Source organism: Pyxicephalus adspersus, chromosome 4, assembly GCF_032062135.1.
Source record: "Pyxicephalus adspersus chromosome 4, UCB_Pads_2.0, whole genome shotgun sequence".
Lineage (NCBI taxonomy): Eukaryota > Metazoa > Chordata > Amphibia > Anura > Pyxicephalidae > Pyxicephalus > Pyxicephalus adspersus.
Window position 1 is genome coordinate 80,723,806 of NC_092861.1, and position 18,661 is coordinate 80,742,466.

The window sequence follows — 18,661 nt, forward strand, 5'->3', positions numbered from 1 at the left end:
GCAAACTGTTGGAATAAGCATAGTAACTAGAAGTCTCCATTCTCTTGCTACAGTGGGATGTTGGATATCACAACTGCCACACATTAGATCCTATAGCTGACAAGGTCATTACACAAGTTTAAAACCTCCTCATTCACACTTTACTAGCAAATAATGCACATCATAAATTCATATACTATCATTTGCACCTCACAAAAACTACTATCAATGATATCTGTCTCAGTTTTTACTGTTATATGGTTGCTTCAGCAGTCTAGACAAGAATAGCTGCACTGTGTCTGTCTGTATTCTCCAGAGGCTAAACATGACCAAGTTTATTAATATAATATGTAACATGGCTCACAGGCATGCAGACTGACATAAATGCCATAGCAGAACTCTTTGCGAGGGGTTTACAATCTGCAATTACTGTTCCTGGTACTGAGCTATAATTGACCCATTCACTCTCCTGCACCTTGAGAAAAGCATGTCAATTTTTAGGGAGACTTTTTAAAGAAAGTTTGAATGACAAGTTCTTCAGTTTAATTGTGACTTAAACAGGTAACAAGCAGCCCCTCCTATATGACCACCTATTCTTTTTCTGGGGTGGGAGTGTAGGCTAAGTCCTAATACAAGTTTTGATCAGAACATACTGCAAAAATAAATCTGGCTACTTAGAAATGAACTGACTAAAATGCAGTAACTTATCCAAACTGGCATGACAATCTCATCAGGGGTCAAGTGGGTTTATTAAATTGTACATTCCTAATAGGCGATTCTTGTCAGACTCTCAGTATCACTGGTCTGATCTCTTGATAAAAAAGGTTGGGTCTGGTCCAATCATGCTGTGAATGAGACAGAAAAGCTGTAAATGAAATGTCCCATGTCATATATTGCAAGTCTAGTTTGTCATGTATTTTGCATGCAATATGTTACCAGATACAACTTCAACCCATGCATTGTTTTTCCTACAGTGGGGAGCACTAGAATGATAATTTTAAAATTCCAATTAACTCCAATAAACGTTATATACCCACATAAAATAATTTCACCTGGATTTGAGGAATTTAGGTGGCATTTCTTCTTCTCACCATTAGACTGATTTTAAAAAGCTCTCCAAGGCTGGAGAAGATACACTTTCATCACTGAAGCTGGGTGATCCAGCAAACCTGGAATTAATCTGGTTAATGATTCAAGACATTTGCTATCGAGCAAATAACTTATGAAATACATTACATGTTTGCCAGATCACCCAGCTTCACTGATGAAAGTGTATCCTCTCCAGCCTTGGAGAGCTTTAATAAATCAGGGCCCTCTCAGTATCACTGGTCTGATCTCTTGATAAAAAAGGTTGGGTCTGGTCCAATCATGCTGTGAATGAGACAGAAAAGCTGTAAATGAAATGTCCTATGTCATATATTGCAAGTCTAGTTTGTCATGTATTTTGCATGCAATATGTTACCAGATACAACTTCAACCCATGCATTGTTTTTCCTACAGTGTTGAGCACTAGAATGATAATTTTAAAATTTCAATTAACTCCAACAAAGCGTTATATACCCACATAAAATAATTTCACCTGGATTTGAGGAATTTAGGTGGCATTTCTTCTTCTCACCATGGGACTGATTTTAAAAAGCTCTCCAAGGCTGGAGAAGATACACTTTCATCACTGAAGCTGGGTGATCCAGCAAACCTGGAATGAATCTGGTTAATGATTCAAGACATTTGCTATCAATAGCAAATTACTTATGAAATACATTACATGTTTGCCAGATCACCCAGCTTCACTGATGAAAGTGTATCCTCTCCAGCCTTGGAGAGCTTTAATAAATCAGGGCCAACCAGGTTACAGCTTTCAATGATAGGTGCAGATACATACCTTTTATGACTCCCATTGATGCCAAACTATCTCAATGCTGGGCAAGAGTAGATACCAATTTGCTTTGATCAACACCTCCTGTACTGACAGCAACTAAAATTCCAGACAGATATACAATTATTATTACAGAAAATAAACCTTAGTGATCAGTTCCAGTGATAGAATGAACAACTGCTGTACATACAGTACTGTATGGAGAGGGGAGGACACGCAGCAGCAGATATCCCTCTCAGTTGTTCAGTGCTCTGACAGAACGGTTCACTTTATGACCAATGCTCAAAAATGACTGCCTTGGACAATGAATTTCCAGTGTCTGTATGGGACTTTAGGCTCCAATCCATTCAATTTCCAAAATGAATTGTAAAAATTATTGGCTGCAGTAGCAGTTTTAATTGGTAAGCTATGAACAGTTGTTAGATCCTATATAGCTACTGTGACCGAAAAGTACTGAACACCAACAGCACACAATTCTGGATCTTCGCTGAATAAACAGGAAAGGCATCATACAAAATGCAGGTATGTCCCAGATGGTGCCCTATTAATCATTCAGGATGCTTAATACAGCGATTACCACCGACATAAACATCACCAATTCATTCGAAGGTACTTGGCTATCAGCCTTGTATAGGGCAGAAGATATTTTCACCACTGAGAATTGACTAATGTGCTGCAGCAAACACTGTAAAGTACCTGTGTACACATATTGATCAGTTTAGTCATATTTTGCAGGAAAAATCAATATATAAGCACAACAACAAACAGCATGTGAAGAAGAATTTAAGTAACTGACTTGCTATTGTAAATACAAAGCAAAATGTTTGATTTCAGAGGCTGAAATTACTGTTTAAAGTCACTCAGTATGGTGAAGAAGAAGCAATGGAAGAATTTTTTTCCAGTATAAAACAAAGTGTAATCACCAAAGGAGGAAGGTCTCCACTCAAATTAAAATTGAAATAGTTGTTGCAAAGTAATTGTAATTTTACAATTCTTGGAGATCACTAGCTTCAGCTAATTAGGTTTTTCATAGAAAATGATGCTGAAGAAGCATAATTTCATGTCTCATGTAATTAGTCATGAATGTTCAGTACAAATGGTGTCCACACAAATGACAACTTGACAGATTAATTTATTCAACATCAAAGTCAGTTAATTAAGTCTTAAACAGGATTTGTCAACAGTAACATCACTCTCCCTGTACAAAGAAGTGCAGGTCTGGTCTTCTTGTTGTCTACCCATCTTATAAGCTAGAAAGGTGGCAGCCTTTAAAAGTCTATGGTGCGTAACTATGAAAGCAGACATCTTTACTAGGCTGGAACACCAGCAGCTGTCCTAGAAGTAAGGTTCAATATCAGATTATGCGAGATGCCATATCAGAAAAAAAACAAGTAGTATGAGAATTTTAGTATTTTTACCTTTTTTTAGGAGTAAGAGAATGTTAAGTGCCTTGTTTACAGACAATAGATTAGCAAATGAATACCTTACAAGCTAACTATTACCTTTTTTGTGCAGCATTTAAATAATTGTAATCTTGAAACTTCTCTGCACTTGTATTGGTCAGCTCCACCAATCACTAATGATAATACAGATAAGAGATTATGAAACAAATCCTCCATTCTGTGGCTCCTGGTGCCAGGAGTTCCACACTGTTCTTACACCTCATGCCCAACTGAAAGCTCACATTATGTGACCGATTGTTGCTTGGAAATGTCCTAAAATAAATTAGCGGACAAAGCGCTGTCTCTCAGCACCAGTGGTCTGTTGTATATATTACAGCACCATACTTCAGCATAGGTTAATATTATTATTAAAGGGTATTTATATAGAACCATCATATTATGCAGCTCTTTACAAAGTTTTCATTGGGACTTTTTTTGCAGAGGAAAAGAGAGGTGCGTGGAAGTTTTGTAACCAAATTCTGATTACACAGCTGACAAGCTCCAGGCAAACAGATAAATGCAGAGATTTATTACATATAATGAAACAAAAAACACAGATTACAGAATTACAAAGCTCTACCATACCACTCAGCTGTCTGTCTGTAGTGTAGACCTATTTTCAGTAACACTAACAGGTCCTCTTCACCCCCACCCTGCAACTGGATAGGGAAAGGAGATGACTGTTGAGTTTATTTCTCTGTCACACTGCTCTGTTCTGCTATGAACAAGCTCCTTGTTAGCTTATGAGCTCTGAAGAATACCTGTCTGGCTCCTTGTGCTGCCTTTTCCTCTCCTGGCCTCCGCTCTGTTGTACAGGGACTGCAAAAATACATAGCTGCATTGTTTTGTGTCATTTTTATCTGCTTTGAGTTTGGCTTTAGCATCCTTTTAAATCTCAAACATAATACTTAAACTGATTCGTTAAATTAAACTCATAGCCAAACATTTTAATTTGATTTTTAATATAACTCAAACTGAATATCCTAACTCCTATTTTTCCACCAACTCCTAAAATAAATCCCTTATGACATGCATGTTTTATCAAACCCACAAAACTTTATACATACCATATGAATACAATAGTATTGGTGCAAAAACAAAAATACACCAAGACCTGTCATAGCCAAAGTTCCTAGATCATTAACAGTTGTTTAACCTGACAGATCCCCAGCACATTTTGATAAAAACTATTGCTCTGTTTAGTTTGATGTAATCCAGAATTAGGCACTATACCTAAAAGGTAAATGGTGAAAATTCATGGAACATAAATATTTTTTATTATATTGTATTTTGAGATATTTGTACACCCATTGTAACATTTACATATCAGGAATGACTACAAAATATAACTGCGTAAAAATGAAGTTGTTCCCTGCTCTGTGTGCTGTCAGGCATTAAAAGTCTTTTTATTAAGTCCTCAGGGCGTATGTAATCTATGGTGAGATACAGAAAGGATCTTTCTTTGGTCAGATCATCTGCAAACAACCAGCTTGTCAAATATTTAGGCAGTTTAAAATCTATTTGCATGCTGGAAAATATCAAACAAAATAGCAGAGAATTTAACATTGCATAAATTATAACCCTAAATAAAGCAACATTATTAACTGCTAAATGTTTGCTATACTAACTTTACACTTATATCTTCCATGCTATGCTTCCATCCAAGGAGATAAGGAACCTATAGCCCATCTCTCTTCTAGCCACTACAATACAGCACTATACACAAGATTTAGATTTAGACAAGGATTACCAACCACAGGGACTTTACACTGTTACAAGTCATTAACCAAAAACACTGTATAGATAATTATTCTTTTATAATAAAAAAAATATGTAAAATATGAGAAAAAATTGGATAGCTAAAAAGGGTGAATATCAAATATTTACCAGTTGTAATAAAAACTAAACAGGAAACTTACAAAAAAATTATCTCCTATTTAGCTCTGAACATATTATACAAATAAAGAACAGAAGTGCATTGCCTTTAATACGCTAAAATGCTCTCTATATGTACTACAGAAATGGCATTCTACATACCCAACTTATAATCATACCATGCAAGGGAAGTATTATCCTGCCTTGCTATATGCCTGGATCAGCAGGTTCAGCTGATATTTTTGCTGTAGGAGACCACTTATAGTAATCCCCTTCATGCTAAATCAGACAATTAAACTGGCAATACAATTTAAACTTGGCTGGTGTGATGGTTTATTATTGCCACCTGCTGAATATCTCACAAATATGCCACAAGACCTTTTTCTGACTCCTGACAGCATTTGTCACTAGCTACTGAAAGGAAAATATAAATGTTACAATTGCTGACTTCTGAAAATGATGGTTGTTTTCTGTGGCTTAGTATTAATATTATGTCTACAATAACATTCTCCTATTTTCTTTCAGTACAACTCACATTTAAAGAATAATAAACGTTTAAACAAAAATGTAATATACAGCCTACCAGTCCCTAGATGTGGTAACTGCACTTGCCACCTCCAGCTAAAAACATTTTCAACAAGTAAAGACAATACCTGCTGAGTTCTTGCATTGTTCTTTTTACTTTCTGTACACTCAAAAAAGCAACAACATTATCTTTTTTGTAATGGTGATGAACAAAGGTCCATTCTAGTTGGCAACCATGTCTTCCTATACAAGTACAGTGAAATAGTTGTAGCCCCTTCCAGATTTGGCGCTCTCTCAGTCCTCTAGAAACCTGGCAACCTTTGTTTTTATGCAAGCTTAACAAGCAATAGCCAGGGCTTGGAGGACTGAGTGGCCTTCAGTGAAGTTAGGTCTAGACTGGATGTATTTATAGTTAATGAGGACCAGCATTTTGACTGACATCCATGACTGGTTTTAGGAGGTGTGGGACCCCTGGATTGTTTCCAATCATCCTACTCCCCCAGGCTCCATGGCCCTCCAAGAGCTTGCGGTCTTTAGTACTTATTTTGTATTGTGTTTTCAGTGGTATTCTACAGGATCTACAGGCTTCGGGCACAGACTTTTACCCCCGCTCCTTTCCCTATTTCCTCATGTACTGTGTATTTGATATTCTGTATTGTATTGTTATATTTTAATTTTTTGCGTCTTTTTTGTACTTGGGATTTTTTGCTACTCTTCTCCAATAAAAACGATTGCTAATGAAATAGTTGTAGCCGCCCAGAGATAGAAAGTGTTTTATCCTCAAGACTGCCAGAAGCAAATAAAGTAAAATGATGAAAAAATCATAATAAAATTTAAACCCCATGTAAAGAATGGTAAGCTGTAAAATAAACATTTTTGGTTTGGGGTGTAAGTACACTAGCAGTATATGTACATCCACAGATGGTGTTCCCTCTGTACTAGTAAATTCAAGAGGTGGACAAAATAACAAATCCACATTAGCTTTGTTGCAAATCGTTATAACAAACATGTACCAACGTTATCAGACCAACTGCCCCACAATGGGCAGTAAAATTTCACAGATCATAGCCATACCTGAAATGTAGGTGCATCATTTAAAGCAAAAACTGGAAAAAAAGACTAGTCTGCAGAATAGTCTAATGAAAAGTGATGACAACCATCAATATACTGCTATGGCAATAGAGGAGAGCGGACACAGAGACATTTTATTGACAGGGACAGACACTTTTGCTACAAAACACAAAACAGTACAACCTCTTAATTTTTCACAGTGTTGAATCAGCCTCTCTGCCACAGAGTCCTAACATAAAGCATATGTTGTGAAATGTTTTATCCTATGGTAGGGATGATGTTTAGAAAATGCTTGTAGCCAAGGTCAAGACACAAAGGCACTTAGGCAAATGTCTGAGTAACAAAAAGGAAGTATAGTCTGAGAAGTTATTTTTATCTCTATTGCCCTCAACTATATTTGTTAGGATTAGGAGAAAGCCCAACAATACCTACAAATCCTGTTAGGGGGTCTGTGATGGAATATGAACTGTCATCTAACAGAAATTATAAGTCTATTAATTGATGCATGGTACAAACTCTGCTCCCTCATATTCCAGGATATTTAATGAACAGCATCATAAAGTCAAACACTTCCCATGATCTCCCTTATCACCAGACTAAAATAACTTTATAGCACAATTTTGATCACAGTTTGCATATTTCCACCTATTTCCCTTATCAAAGAATGAAGGCTTTTCTTGAAGAACAGAGCCCACTTCACACAATTCAGCACTTGTATGGCAGCATTCCAAGAGTAACTGATGCTACATGCAAAAGGTGTCCCTACTACTTATTAGTTGACAGAAATATATATTGATATAGATCACTTCTACTTAGAGAACAGGTTCTACAGCATACATATACACTCCTACTCCATTCACACAAGCACCCAAATCTACAGGGACATGTACAATGTACACTTGTTCCAGGTAAAGAAAATTTATCACGTGATTGCATAAAATATTGTTAATGTTATACTCCTTTTCTTATTATTATCTCAAATTTTACATTAAACCTGTGGGACTAATAACAATGTAAACTGATGCTTTAAATCAGAAGCAATCACAAGTCCCTGCATGCCAGCTTTGATCCTGTGCATAGTGTCAAGGAACCTCCAACACCTTGAGCATTGTTATGGAAACAGCAGCCAGTTCCTTTAGTCATTGTCTCTTTACCCATGCACCTTAATACTTGACCACCACAGTAATGAGTGCCTCACTAACGAAAATGAAAGAGCAGGAAGCAGGAGGAAGCAGACCACAGCTGGCACCCACTCACAATCTCCATTAACATAGGGCCATAGGTTTTCAGCAGTCACTTGTTCATTTATAAGGTAGTTCTCCGACCTTTTAAACATGGGGGAGAAAAGCTTAAACATTTCTAGCATCCCCCTACTTAACTTAAGAACCATTTTTATTTAAAGAAAGTTTTGTTCAGTTCCTGACCTGGAAAGACAACCTTTTACCAGACAGAAAGTAATAGAATCTCTCTTTAATGCAGCCGCTAGTTGCAAAAAAAAGTAGTAAAGTAAAAAAAAAAATAAAAAAAAGAAGTAAGCTACTATGATGTGTGTTTATATGTATGATTACTGTATTTCTCCAAGTATAAGACGCACTTTGTTTCGAAAAAAGCAGGGTCCTATAACAGGGTGCGTCTTATACAATGGTAGATATTTTTTTAATTGCAATTCACACTTTATCGCGCTTCTTGTTGTTGCTATTTTTTTTTTTTTTTTATTGTGGTTATACACAGCTACGGATGCCCACGCAGCACATTCATACTACGGAGGTAATAAAACCATGGCTCAGAAATGATTTGCATACAGTGCTCAATACAAATTAAAAGTAATCCAGTTTGCAAAAGAAAATGGAAATCCCGCTGCTGAACATAAATTTGGTCCTCCTCCAACTGAGAAAACAATCAGAGACTGGCTACGGGAAGAAGAGACCTTACTGAAGATGCCACGGAAGAAGGCGGCCATGAGAGGCAAGTCAGCAAAATGGCCTGTTTTGGAGAGGGAATTAAAGATTCCGGTGTCTACAAAGATGGTTCAGCATGAGGCCAGAAGAATTGCTGTTGAAAAAAAGGTACTGAATTCAAAGGTGGACACAATTGGTGCTTCAGGTTCATGAAACGACATGGACTAAACATACGTACACGCACCAGACTTGCCTGAAAGCAATCAGCAGAAGGTCTTTGAATTTCATCGTTTTGTCATTCAAAGTCGGAAGACACATCAGTTGGAGTTGACTTCAATTTGATGTACCAAGTAACAGAACTGGGGGTGAAGACTGTAACTGTCACATATATTATAAATATATAATTATACGGTTGTTCTAGCTTGTTGTGCTGACGGAACCAAGCTGCCTCCTATGCTCATTTTCAAAAGCAAAACAATGCCAAAAGAAGACATTCCTCGAGGAGTGATTGTCAATGTTCACGACAAGGGTTGGATGGATCAGGATCGGAAGAAGATCTTGTTTGAGAAAGTATGGAGCAGAAGACCAGGTGCACACTTTTGCAAACCTGCCCTTTTGGTGCCTGATCAGTTTAGGGTACACATAACAGAAAACACAAAACAGATTGCTGCTGAGAAGAAAAAAAAAACTTGCCGTCATACCTGGAGGCTTGACGTCCCAGCTCCAACCACTTGATGTCAGCATTAACAAACCCTTTCAAAGCTGCAATGGGGGAAGCATGGACCCAATGGATAAAGGCTTCTGGGGACAAATTGACACCAGAAGGAAGAGTGAAGAAACCAACTATAGGAGAAGTTTGTACCTGGGTGAAAAGATCCTAGGATAGTGTGAAGATTGAGATCGTTGTCATATCATTTAGGTGGCATTTCAAACGCCATAGATGGAACTGAGGATGAGGCAATATATGAAGACAGTGATTCGTCATCAGACACAGATGAGGACAAGCCAAGAACTATCAGATGGATGAGAGTTTTGACAGTGATGAGGAGTTTATGAATTCTATGAAGAATAAAGTTCAATACGGTAAGTTCAATAACTTTATGTATTAAAATTATTTTTTCCAAATTTCAGGTCCCAAAATCAAGGTGCGTCCTATACATGGGGAAATACGGTATATGATTGTCTGTTTTTATTCTCTTTCCTACTAGCACTGGCTATCACACATTTAAATACCACCAAATAAAATGTATACCCAAAAAACGTAAGAAGAAAAAATGCCTGTTAAGAAAAGGCCAAAAGCATTCTGTCATGATGATAAACATTTTCTCAATGATAAAAATTTATTCTGCCAAGCCCATGAAAGATATGCTGGTGGAAAATCCACCAGAATGAGTATTGCATGTGGGTGTTGACAGCGGCCTTTTAATGTATGACTTTAACTGTGTATATAGGATATATTAGTGTAAGGAGGACACAAAACATTTCATTAAGTTGCACATGTTTGACAGAAACTAATTATAACAGCAGCAGAAACAAATAACCTGTTTTTTTCACCGGATACGGATGCAAGTGCGGATGATGCAGTTGTGACTGGTGGCATTTTAAATTATTAAAACATAAGTTTGCTGTGGAAGTTGAAGTAGTGACTTCACAGACAGTAAATTTACTATCTATCGATTCAGGAACTGAAACAAAACTAAAATCACATATCATCACATAGTTAATTCTCTCAAGGAGGTCTGATTCATGAGAGAGGATCACTGACACCACTCACTTATCCAAACATGGCAAATACCATTCTTACAGGAAGATCTGATTGATTGCACTGACACCAGTCACTATCTAAATATTGCCAATAAGATGTTCCTATAAAGATCTAATTCATGGCAGAAGGGCAGTGACACCACTAAACTATTCAAACATTGACAATAAGATTCTTTTATGAACATCTGAATTATGACAGGGGGTCACTGACAACACATCTAAACAAGGCCAATAACATTCTCCCACAAATATATGATTCATGGCAGAAAGACATCAATACTACTCACCTATTAAAGCTGAAAAATTCTGGGGTGAAAATAAGCTAACCTATTTCAACTGTCATTTGTAGTTTACTTCAAAATCATTTTTTGTTTATTGAAACCATATGTCCCTGAAAGAAACTCTGTATGTGCTCTATTTTGTTTTGGTTTGGTGTCCATACTATATTTGATAGCATTTACCTGTGGATAAACTGTCCAAGAGTTGATTGATATCACCTGGGTTTATTTACTAATGGTTCATTAGCAAAGAATGTATTTATATGAATTATCACTTTGCAAGGGAAATTTCATTTACCTTAGTGAATGTCTTGAAAATTTACTTTGCAAAGAATAACCATGCACGTAAACAGTAATATAAAAACATGATTTTTGCTTGCACAAATTATGATGTTTGAAGTCAGTACAGCTTTACCGCATTCAATGGATTTCCAGTTGCATGACATTAATTCCTATTTTCAGTATTTTCAAAATCCCCAATGACTTGTCATATGCTGCATGCTTAGCTTACCATTCATAGGATCATCAAAAGAACAACACTGTCAAAAAAATTCTCCTCCCTGTTAATAAATGATAATACTTATTTTGTGGCAGATATAATGTTAATGAACAATTGACAGTTTGCACATTACACTATTCTTTATAGAATATCTTTAAAAGTTATGTATTTGTTTTTTTTTAAATATTAAACAAAGGTAAAGCTATCATTATTTTTTAAAACATGAAGATATTGTTGCAGAAAAGTTAGTGGTTCTGTAATAAGAGGATCTAATGCTCTTTACTGGAGATTTTTTTTTTTTATTACCTTTGCAGCAAATGCTTCTAACTGTTGAAAGACAGTTAGGATGAGGTACACCCTGAACTGAGGAGACGCAGAACCAGGAACCAGGAATTTTGGCAAGAAGATTTTGGAGTCCCTAAGAAGTATGTTAGCTTGGAATGTGATAACCTAATCGATTACAGATGTTAGTTGTATTTTTATAGAAAACTCAAAGGCAACCATACAATATACAAAATAAAAATACAGAACAAAAATGTATCTAAAGTTCCTCTTCTTTGTCCAATCAAACCCTACAATCTCCACAACCCCCTGCCAACAAAAAGAAGTAAATCAGTAAGCGTCATTCCCTAAGCATCAGCAACCAATAGGGGCACCCCCCGTTTTTTACTATAAAAGTGAAACTTTGCATGCTGGTATTATAAATAATGGGAAATGCTAACTGGTTGCCCACTTTCATGAATGCAAAGAATATCCCCCTACTCTCAGTAAAGTGGAACAATTAATAAAAAGTTGCAGACATTATTTAGATTAATACTGTGTACAAGCGATTAGGTATTTTACATTCCTACCCTACGCCAAGTAATGAGTGGATCAGTTGTATTATGAGAAAAAACGGTTATAAAGATATATTATAATTATAAATAGGCCAGTGTATGTTAGCATCTGTGAAGTTTAAAGAGTCACTTACCAATATTTCCTAAACTATGGTAACTTGACTTTACCACATTTCTTCAACTGCCACACAGCAAGGACCCTAAAAATAAATTAACAGTTTCATTATTGCATTCTGACCACAATAACAGAGATTTAACACATTACATTTTATTTTACACTTCTTTACAGGCTGTCAATAGACCCTTGTTATCTTACTACAGACAAATGCTACAGAAAACGACCATATACTATATGGGTGGTAATAAAATAATGATGCATGAACAATAGTATCGGCCATTGGTTCGCTGGGGTAAAAATACAATCAAGTTCAAAGCAAATATCCAGTAATTTTGTCTACAGTGGCTCAAAGTCAGTTTATTTTATTTAAGTGCATATGTGACTTACCAAATTATAACTACAACAGTTTTAGAATCTAATATGTGGAATGTTTAGACATTTTTTCATAAATGGGACATTTGTGAAATGTGGACCACTATGCCTAAATAAATCAAATCAGAATAAAAAGTAATTATGTCACATCCTCCTTAACCTGTCATTGGAATCTCTGTCCTCACTGAAAACAACTACCAGTGAGGTGTTGGTGCTGGGTAGTGTGATCACATACTGAAAATTGCAGGAGGAAAACCCCACCATAGTTCCCAACCGTATTCCACTGGCACCATTGTTACAAAGCAAGATGATAGTGTCACACTATTTCAGCAAATGTCCCCATTATATATATTAAGTATAGTTAGTCTATAGATAGGTGGCAGACATTTACTTGGTGATAAGTTATACTGTTCACGGCAGATCTTAGCAAAGTCTTGATCAGAGCTCGTAAGCTGACAAATAACCAAATAGACTGTAATGGTAATCTGCTCATTTGTTTATAATTTTCCATATACTTGGTACAGATCTTTTACAATACCAAGATGAATACCAAGGGCAATTAAAACCAAGGTCAGGTGCACTTATACCTAATATTTAATTTACCATATTCCGTTTCTTAAAAAAATGATGATGGGGTGGATAAAGTATCACAAAATCAAAACCTCATGCTCTAATTTGAATGAAGCAAGTATTTTGCATGTTTAATGGAAGTCAAGTCACTCCAAAAAAGATATATTCCGATATAAATCCATCAGGTATAATCAAAAAATAAAAATACATACATTTTTTATTCTTAAGTCAATTTACTATTTCAAAAGTTATACCCCAGAGATGCAAACACTGCACAGGTTCAAACTGATAAAATAATGTTGTCACATGGCATTGGTCGATACCCTGCTCAGCAAAACACGAAAGATGAAAAGGACAGGTACAATGCTGTCAACCAAACTCTGTGAATGGAGAAAAAAGAAAAGGACAAAGAGGAGCTAATGTCAACAAATGGTTCAGACTTCTGAACTCCTATAGCATCAGACTTGGAAACCTTTGCAATTTTATTGCAGTGCCGCTTACATATATACGGATAAATAAAATATCTGACTTCTGCTTTAAAACAGATAATATAAGACATTTTCAGATCAGTAGGAGCAGGAGTTTAATTTTTGTTCACTTAGTAAAGCGAATTATTTACTTAGTGAATGTGGAAAAATGTCCAAGTCCATCAAGTTCAACCACTAGGGAAATAAACATATCCCAGATATAAAACCCTATAAGACATAGTTGGTGAGCCGGAGAAAAGCAAAAAAACCTGGAACATTTATAAACATAAAAACACAAAATAATTAATTATATCTGGTCAGATGAAGACAATTTATAAAATAAGGGTCAGCTGGCCTTGGCTGTGGAGTTCTTTAGATGTTTAAACAACAATGGTTTATTTTTTTGACTCTTTTGTCCTCTAAGATGTTTGCTTTATGTTAACTCAGATCATTGTCCCTGAACAGTTGTAAATGCAAAAAGAATACCTATATAGCTAAAATCAGTAACCAAATAAAGGAATTAAGTAAAAGATATCATAATTGTTCAAACTATTACTGGCCAGAAAGTGATAAAGTGTCTAATGTACTAAAACAGAAGAACATGTTCACTTTGCAGATTGAATTTTCACTTTGCAAGGGAATTTTCTTTTTATTTGGTAAAATCACATGCAAGGAAAATGAAAACAAAAAACACAGAATTTTTCCTTGCATGTGACTGGATGAAGTCAGCACAAACTTACCTCAGTTAATAAGCTAAGTGAAAATTCCCTAACACAGCAAACATTTAAAAAAAAAAAAAAAACGTACTTTCTTTTTCTAGTAAACTAGACATGATGTGTCCAATTAAACATAAATATTATTGATGATATAATAAATATAGTGAAGATATTACCTAACTTTAATAACAGAAATATGTGATGTCTCCTTTTCATTTTTTATGATTAAAGATGTAAATTTGATAAACTGATGAATGGTCAGACTGACAGGTATGTATTTGTATATTTTTCCTTTCCAAAGTCATCGTTTGGACACCAACTGCTATAAAATCCTAAACTAATATATATCATTACCAAGTATGAATATTTTTTAACAAATGTGAGAATAAATCTGGTAATAAAGAGAATAGCATGTAACAGTAATGTATAATAAGATTTGCAGACCCATCCAATATACCTTATGTCCCACTGTGACCGGTTTATATGGGTAACAAAATGCTGTTGATTGATGATAGATGCTTTCTTTCCAACATCTCCAAACTGTCAGTGGCTTGTTTTTGGGCTGCAGGTACCCATTGACCAGCTGCTCAGTCTAGGCTCGGCCAGCTTGCTAGCTCTGCTGGGGAAATCTTTCCCACAGGGATATTTTATTACATTGATGACCCCCTTTTCTAAGACGAGGCATGCAAACCACTGGAATATTTTATGAACATGAATTTGTAAAGAGACATGAATACCTTTGGGAGATGAAAGTTGTCTGTTTTGACTGCGAACAAAGAAACAGCAAAAATATAATTACATTTAAAATGAGTTTTGAATAGGATGATAGTGTTAGCTATACCATACATCATTTCAATTCTTGCAACAGCCTTAGTCCTACTATCCTTCACCATAATATAGTCAAAATTACATTGAAGTGCATACATCATGCAAATGAGAATTGTACCTATGCGTCATCTTACTGAAAATTATTCATTTGTAAAAAAAAACAAAAAAAAAAACAACAATATGCCCACACAAGGAAAATATCAGGCCAAAGATTTTTTTTATTCACTCCTACCTTATGTCTTTTTAGTGTTGTTTTTCATTGTATTTATACAAAATGTATCTTGTGGTGACCAGTGGAGAAATACAATGTCATACAACCTATTGTACAAATCTGATTTTTTTCACCATATTCGATAACCTATCATTAAAAAGTAGAGACTGCAATCAATTTGCATAAGTCAGATATATTTTGTGAAATTGTTGTGACCATACATGGGGCTGTCCCTATTAAATCAAAATTTAAAGGAATGTACTAGATAAGATTTTTCTAAAGAAGTCAAGCAAGTCCATCCCCAGATATCTCTAGACATAACAATGAAGTGCTATTTTGCACTAAATGTTTCATCCAGCTTCTTTTGTTAGTTTAAAAGGTTATAGAAAGAAAACATAGTTGTGAAAAAGACACTTGTTAGTGTAACCAATCATTTTTGGTCTGCAAATAGGGGATTAGGCAGTGGTGTGCCATTTGCCTATAAAATCTAGTATCATCAAAATCATTTTACTTAAACATCAATATCAATCCATTAAATATATATATATATATATATATATATATATATATATATATATGTTATTTTTTCTGTAAACAGGTTTTCTTTTTCTGATATAATTTAGTATATGTGAATTAGCATCCTTTTAGTTCAACCACAGCACAAAAGTTAACTTTTGGTTTCATTCACTGTGCAGAAAAGTGGAAAAAAAGACCTTACTTGTGAATGTGTTTACTGAGTAGAAGCTCTAGTGAGATTCATTACAACTAATTTGCATTTATCGGTAAGGAAGAAAAAAATGTGAAGTGAGCAGTTTTTGTTTAATATTCCTTAATTTGTCAGTATACAGGAAAAGGAGAAAGCCTTAGGGGAGAGTATAATAAAGACTTGTCAAACAGAGTAAATAATAACAAAAACTTGTAAAGTAAAATGTTATAAATAAATGACAAAACAAATTTTGCTACTACTAAGGAAAGGATTACTATAATCAACCTGGCTATTGGTAATCCTTGGTAACAAGACTATGTAAATAATTTTTTCTTTTTATTCAGTTTTAAAAAGAGTTAGAAATGTTTTTAGAGAATGGCAAGTACTGCTGTTTATAGAAACTTTCCCTTATCAAAGCAAAGAAAAGAGGTCTTATGAAAGTTCACACTTCCAACCCTGGATACTGGACAGTCGGATAATTTTAAAATAAGATGTCTTCCTGAATAAAGAAACTCCAACATATTTCCCTTAATAAAAAATATTTATTACAATATTACAGTTGTGATTATGTATTACATAAGCAACTGCATATCAATATTATTATGCCCTAATTTTTAATACACACATTAGACCTTAAGTTGGTTCAATTGTATACACGGAACTATATGGCCAAGTACTGGGCCATCATGCACTAGCTATCATTTTGTACTTGCTATGGATAGTTGTGTTAAACGTTTAACTTGATCTTTATTCCAAACAACATTTTGTTAGTATTAAAAAAAGCAGAATGTTTTTAGAAACTGGATTTCACATCTTTATTTGATGTCTGTCAGCTAAGACTTGCCTACACATGGATTAACCTTTGTTCAAGTAGTCTATTCAACTGTTTCATCAAATAGGCTACACGCTGATACATTTCCAAAATATATGGACCAAAAGTGAATTAAATCAAGAGAGGAATCAGAAAATCCTTGATTGATTAGATGTAACAATATCTGTCCATTGTACAAATATCAGATGAGTTCTTTTTTGTAATGTACATACGCTTATCTTCATTAATTCAAATATCAGTTAGCATTGCATTTAGTTGCAAATAAACAATACTAAAAAATTGATTGTATATCAGTGTTGATGTGTAGTGCATTGTTTATGGTAAGGAGTATTTCTCAGAAGCAAACCATACAGCAATCATCTTTAGTTCCATTGGTTTATTTCTAGTTTTAGATCACTGCTATTTACAAAAACAGCATAATATGTACCACATGCCAAAATATGGATAATATGGGTTTAGTCAATTATTTAAACAAATATTCAAGATCATTAATATGAAACATTTGAATGATCTGCTCAAATGTGAAAATCAACCCATTTATGGCCAACACTGACAGTAAAAAGCGTCAAAGCTTTCTTTAGAAAAGAGTTATACCTTTAATAACCTTTAGCAAAGATTTCACCTTTCAGAATACTAATGCCATTGTGTGCCTGTTGAAGTGATACTGTCTAATTCTTTTGAGGTTATCTTAAGAAGTAAGAGATGTCCCTTCATTGGGGACAAAAAAAGAGAATGAAAAAATGGTTCTAATCTAAAACGAAAAATATAATATATTCAATTTACTAGTGTGGTTGATGTGGAAAATGTACTTTTATTACAATAATATTGGTTTGCGATCTGAAAAGACATCCGCTAAATCTTCACAATAATTAAAAAGATATACACAAATGGTGAGATTCATTAAGTTTTATGCTACGTTGTCTTTATAAAGATAAAGAGGATACCAGTCTCTGAAATACCTGTATCAAATAATATTATGCGAAGTGTAATATGTCCAAAGTCTAGACCAACACAAGGAAGAACTCAGCAAAGTGCCTCTTCAATTGGAATAAAAGTATGATAGACTTTTAGCCTCTGTCAGATAAGTTTCATATTTGTGCATTAAAAAAGTTTTGGTTCTTTTCCTCAAGCTGTAGATATATGCCTGTTGGCACATTTTATTAAAATGGTCAGGGCATTGCATGCATAAATGGTGTACCTTTAAATATATGATAGGAAATCTAGTTCTAGTATAGGTATAGGTTTTATGGGTGGGTGGTAAAACACTTTGGGAATACCATATACTAGCCAAGGACACTGCTGTACACCGAAAAAAGTTGATATCCTATTATTCCTTAAACCACAAATCCCTCACAAAATTCTGCTTAATTGGTCATGAAGCACTGCTTTATGCCACAAATTCGAATTGCATGTATGTGAACGTACCTTTATTTTACATGCACCTTTGGAATTTGGGTAAGAGACGGCCATCTTACTTTAGTTATTCTGATGAACATTTGAAATATTCAGGACCACGAGTATATCCTATACTATCCTAGTATATTCAGTAATACTCGTACAAGTAAAATCTACTTGTTACCTTATTCATGTCTGTTGTGTTCACTTTCTAAATTACCAACAATTAATATATCAATATAGTATTTACCCAGAATTTTTTTTAAGCTGGGTGGTATGCCAGGTGATTACTGAAAAGTGCTGGGTGGCATGCCCAGCTAAAATATATGACAAGCATGGTTTTGCTGTATTACCCATTTTGCAACTGTTACTTGATACTCCTGTACAATTATATTTGTTGTAT

At 34.9% G+C, this 18,661-nt stretch overlaps 1 protein-coding gene across 1 annotated transcript in view; it reads right to left on the reverse strand.

Moving 5' to 3' along the window:
• Nucleotides 1-18,661, reverse strand: part of FYN (FYN proto-oncogene, Src family tyrosine kinase) — a gene marked incomplete in the record, with an annotated part of 111,753 nt that overhangs the window by 35,974 nt on the left and 57,118 nt on the right. The window contains 2 exon segments of the mRNA XM_072408771.1: nucleotides 12,178-12,243; nucleotides 15,024-15,052.